Raw genomic sequence first — 5,000 nt, forward strand, 5'->3', positions numbered from 1 at the left:
TCTGACAACACTACGTCCGCACCACAAAACATACCGCCATCTGTAGGTCTCCCGCAACATGACCTCCTCCAACGACGATACCGCCATCTATGCGACGCCAAGCCGATTAAGACAGCGATGGCGCCACAGTGCCCGCCTTTCGACGCCACCCACAAAGCCTGCAGCCTCTGTCGACCATAGCACCCAATCTCCAGTGGCTCTGCCGCACGAAGCCGTGGACCGGCAATGACTCCACCCGCACCCGTTCGTGCACCACCCCAACCGCCAAACGCGCACCTCCAGCGGATGAACGGCGGACGTTTCCCGCACTCGTAAAGTGCAATCCACCCCTATAACGTGCGTTTCATGAAGAGTTATTGCCAATATGCGACATTCCCGCTGTCCCTATACATGAGCCGCGACCTGTACCACTTACGAGCGAGAGACGCGATCGCGTTGCTCACTGTACGGCGTCCGATACCGAGCCATCAGCATGTCGGTCCCCATGCGCGTTGCACTCGCACTCGCAGTCGCAAAAACGTGGGGCAAATATATTACGCGGAAGAGTTATAACAGACCGAGCCCCACTGCATGAGGGGAGTCTTTGTCACTAATGTACACAGATGGAACATTTTGGACTGGAACCAGATTACCCGTACACACGGCGCTGATTAGTAATCAATGCAGAGCCATCAAACTACAGAATATATATACAACTGTCCGTATACATGCTGAAAGAGTCTGCCCACAATGGGAACCACACGTCAGCCAGCCACTCTGATCACGCACCACTCTCTGCTTCTAACGGGCGCACATACAATATGTAAGCACCAGCATGGAACAACATCCAGTGCATCCTCTCCGCCACATTACACAATCCACACTATCACAACCAGACCAGGAGGTCCATGCGGAAAATACAATATCCCACCCTTTCGACATCCACCATTGCGCAGATCAGGCACCAACACCCACACATGTCCTATACAACGGTGCACCCAACATCACAATAGTACCTCCTGTCACAGCGCACAAACAATGACATGAGTCAAAGACACAGGTCTGACACAAGCATAGAATTGGAGCGCCGCCTCTAATAAGCCAAAGGTGCATCCTGACGTGACAAATCTGATCATGTCACAAGCATTCACTTACTATAATCACTATCAACGAACCTGCCGCCCCCGCCCCCCCCTACACCTTTCCTTACAACAACGTGTAACCTAACCTAACCTAACCTATGTTGTACCTTAACCTAACCTATGTTGTACCTTAACCTAACCTATGTTGTACCTTAACCTAACCTATGTTGTACCTTAACCTAACCTATGTTGTACCTTAACCTAACCTATGTTGTGCCTTAACCTAACCTATGTTGTGCCTTAACCTAACCTATGTTGTGCCTTAACCTAACCTATGTTGTGCCTTAACCTAACCTATGTTGTGCCTTAACCTAACCTATGTTGTGCCTTAACCTAACCTATGTTGTGCCTTAACCTAACCTATGTTGTGCCTTAACCTAACCTATGTTGTGCCTTAACCTAACCTATGTTGTGCCTTAACCTAACCCATGTTGTGCCTTAACCTAACCCATGTTGTGCCTTAACCTAACCCATGTTGTGCCTTAACCTAACCCATGTTGTGCCTTAACCTAACCCATGTTGTGCCTTAACCTAACCCATGTTGTGCCTTAACCTAACCCATGTTGTGCCTTAACCTAACCCATGTTGTGCCTTAACCTAACCCATGTTGTGCCTTAACCTAACCCATGTTGTGCCTTAACCTAACCCATGTTGTGCCTTAACCTAACCCATGTTGTGCCTTAACCTAACCCATGTTGTGCCTTAACCTAACCCATGTTGTGCCTTAACCTAACCCATGTTGTGCCTTAACCTAACCTATGTTGTGCCTTAACCTAACCTATGTTGTGCCTTAACCTAACCTATGTTGTGCCTTAACCTAACCCATGTTGTGCCTTAACCTAACCCATGTTGTGCCTTAACCTAACCCATGTTGTGCCTTAACCTAACCCATGTTGTGCCTTAACCTAACCCATGTTGTGCCTTAACCTAACCCATGTTGTGCCTTAACCTAACCCATGTTGTGCCTTAACCTAACCCATGTTGTGCCTTAACCTAACCCATGTTGTGCCTTAACCTAACCCATGTTGTGCCTTAACCTAACCCATGTTGTGCCTTAACCTAACCCATGTTGTGCCTTAACCTAACCCATGTTGTGCCTTAACCTAACCCATGTTGTGCCTTAACCTAACCCATGTCGTGCCTTAACCTAACCCACGTCGTGCCTTAACCTAACCCACGTTGTCGCCTAACGTAACCCACGTTGTCGCCTAAACCTGCTCTGTAATTGTTATACGACTCGTTCAATTAGTGTAGTGTTGCCCACCCGCAACCCTCGCAATATAGTTCGCTGCTCGCACTCCCCGCTCCCCTGTGTATCGCTTCATGTTAAACACCTTGCAAGTCTTGCTCACTTTCCACATGCTCCTGCTGTACACTGTAATGTGGATGGCAGCAGGACGTACATGCCGCCCCTCCCCACGTCCCCACCTTGCCCCCTGCCTTCGCAAGCTGGTTGGTGAGAACTTTGCATGTTCAATGCCCTCCGCATGCGACGTACTCAGGCTACGTTGTGGTGCGGCCTGTGTCAACTGTCCGCTAATGTCGTACGCGTAAACCACAATCTGTACTGCACATTCGTCCTTATGTACTGAATGATACATCGTGGCACATGTGTGACCGTACAACGACTGCGCCCAAAAACGGCGGACCATACAGTGCAAATATTGTGCACGCAGCTACGTGTCGTCTCCCTATGAGAGCTGGATTGCAGTGTGGTACGCCATAGAGACGTGTGGGAGGAACGGACGCCGTGGATGGCGATCAGCATGAGCTGTCTGTTGATGTATTCGGACCTAGTCGTCTCTCCTCACACACCGTGATGGCATGGTGCACCGCGTTCCATATCTGCGACATGCTACAGAGGCCGGTTGACAGTCGTTCGAGCAATGGACATCGCATACGTACGGGGGCCACCTTCCACGTATTGTCTAGGCGTGCACATTTTGTTGCGTGTATGTGGGCAGACGTAGTGTGGCGTGACACCTGACACAGGCATGCAATAATCGTGGAAGTTGCAAATGGCGATGGACGCCTGCGTTTTCTGGTGAAGTTACGCAAATGAACAAATGGTAACCTGTTGTGGTGCGGTTGTTCTCGCTAGGGGTGAATCGGTGATGGCGACGATAGGTTGAGGTACTAACCGGTTGTTCCAGCGATACCCACCATGCCGACGAAACTGAACGGCATCTGGGTGTGAAGCGATACGCGGCGGTGGCTGGGTGGGACCGTCCCCGGCCGGTGAGGGGGCGCCTCCCGGCGTGCTGGCCGCGCGGTGCGTGGGCGCACGCGCTACAGCCGGCTGGTGGGGGCGGCCAGTGGCAGGCACGCCGGCCGACGGACGCGGCAGGCGTCGCAGCTGCGCGCCGGCGCACCCTGCGCGCGGCGCCGTGCGGCCAAAGTAGGTCCTCGCGGGCCCGGTGCGAAGCGCGGTGGACATCTTCAGTGTGCTGGTCCGATTGAGGACTGTGTGCGTTGAGGATGCGCTGCCGCCCGGCGCTCGGCGCCGCGACGCCGTCTGCTGCTCGGTCGCCCCAGCGGTTCTCGCTGGTGGTTTGTATCGCAGCTGTGCGGATGTGTTGGCGCGTGCGCTGTGCTGGGAGAGTTCGCTTCGGCACCCAAGTGGGGCTTTTGTCCTTCTGTGGCGCTGGCGTTGGAGCTGCCGGTCACCGTAGGTGGCGCGTGTTGTCTCCCGCCGGCAATGCCACGACAGCACGCTCCCGGGCCTCTGTCGGCAGCGGCAAGCTCAGTTGGGAGCACGGGTGGTCGCACCGAAAGCGTCTACTCGCCTAACTCCGGGCGATTGCGCCTCTCTCGAACCCGACCAAGTACTTGGGACGGCGCTGCGCGCCGCCGGGACCTGAGAGGGTTTCGAGGTGTATTGTGCAGGGGAGCTCAGCCTCCTCCTGTTTGCAGAATGATTGAGCGGACGCTTGCGTGTTCGCGCGGGCCCCCGGGACACACTCCCGGGCGGCCGGCTGCTCAGCTCTAGTTGACGCAGCTCCCTGGTTGATCCTGCCAGTAGTCATATGCTTGTCTCAAAGATTAAGCCATGCATGTCTCAGTACAAGCCGCATTAAGGTGAAACCGCGAATGGCTCATTAAATCAGTTATGGTTCCTTAGATCGTACCCACGTTACTTGGATAACTGTGGTAATTCTAGAGCTAATACATGCAAACAGAGTCCCGACCAGAGATGGAAGGGACGCTTTTATTAGATCAAAACCAATCGGTCGGCTCGTCCGGTCCGTTTGCCTTGGTGACTCTGAATAACTTTGGGCTGATCGCACGGTCCTCGTACCGGCGACGCATCTTTCAAATGTCTGCCTTATCAACTGTCGATGGTAGGTTCTGCGCCTACCATGGTTGTAACGGGTAACGGGGAATCAGGGTTCGATTCCGGAGAGGGAGCCTGAGAAACGGCTACCACATCCAAGGAAGGCAGCAGGCGCGCAAATTACCCACTCCCGGCACGGGGAGGTAGTGACGAAAAATAACGATACGGGACTCATCCGAGGCCCCGTAATCGGAATGAGTACACTTTAAATCCTTTAACGAGTATCTATTGGAGGGCAAGTCTGGTGCCAGCAGCCGCGGTAATTCCAGCTCCAATAGCGTATATTAAAGTTGTTGCGGTTAAAAAGCTCGTAGTTGGATTTGTGTCCCACGCTGTTGGTTCACCGCCCGTCGGTGTTTAACTGGCATGTATCGTGGGACGTCCTGCCGGTGGGGCGAGCCGAAGGCGTGCGACCGCCCCGTGCGTGCTCGTGCGTCCCGAGGCGGACCCCGTTGAAATCCTACCAGGGTGCTCTTTATTGAGTGTCTCGGTGGGCCGGCACGTTTACTTTGAACAAATTAGAGTGCTTAAAGCAGGCAAGCCCG

The 5,000-nt window shown here is 53.6% G+C and overlaps 1 non-coding gene across 1 annotated transcript in view; it reads left to right on the top strand.

The window, feature by feature from the left end:
• Positions 1 to 4,120: 4,120 nt before the first annotated feature.
• LOC124744492 overlaps positions 4,121 to 5,000 on the top strand; it is a 1,909-nt gene continuing 1,029 nt past the window's right edge. The window contains exon 1 of the ribosomal RNA XR_007010788.1: positions 4,121 to 5,000. This exon is cut by the window's right edge and continues 1,029 nt beyond it. This is a non-coding gene — a ribosomal RNA (small subunit ribosomal RNA).

Source organism: Schistocerca piceifrons, unplaced genomic scaffold (assembly GCF_021461385.2).
Source record: "Schistocerca piceifrons isolate TAMUIC-IGC-003096 unplaced genomic scaffold, iqSchPice1.1 HiC_scaffold_295, whole genome shotgun sequence".
Classification (NCBI taxonomy): Eukaryota; Metazoa; Arthropoda; class Insecta; order Orthoptera; family Acrididae; genus Schistocerca; species Schistocerca piceifrons.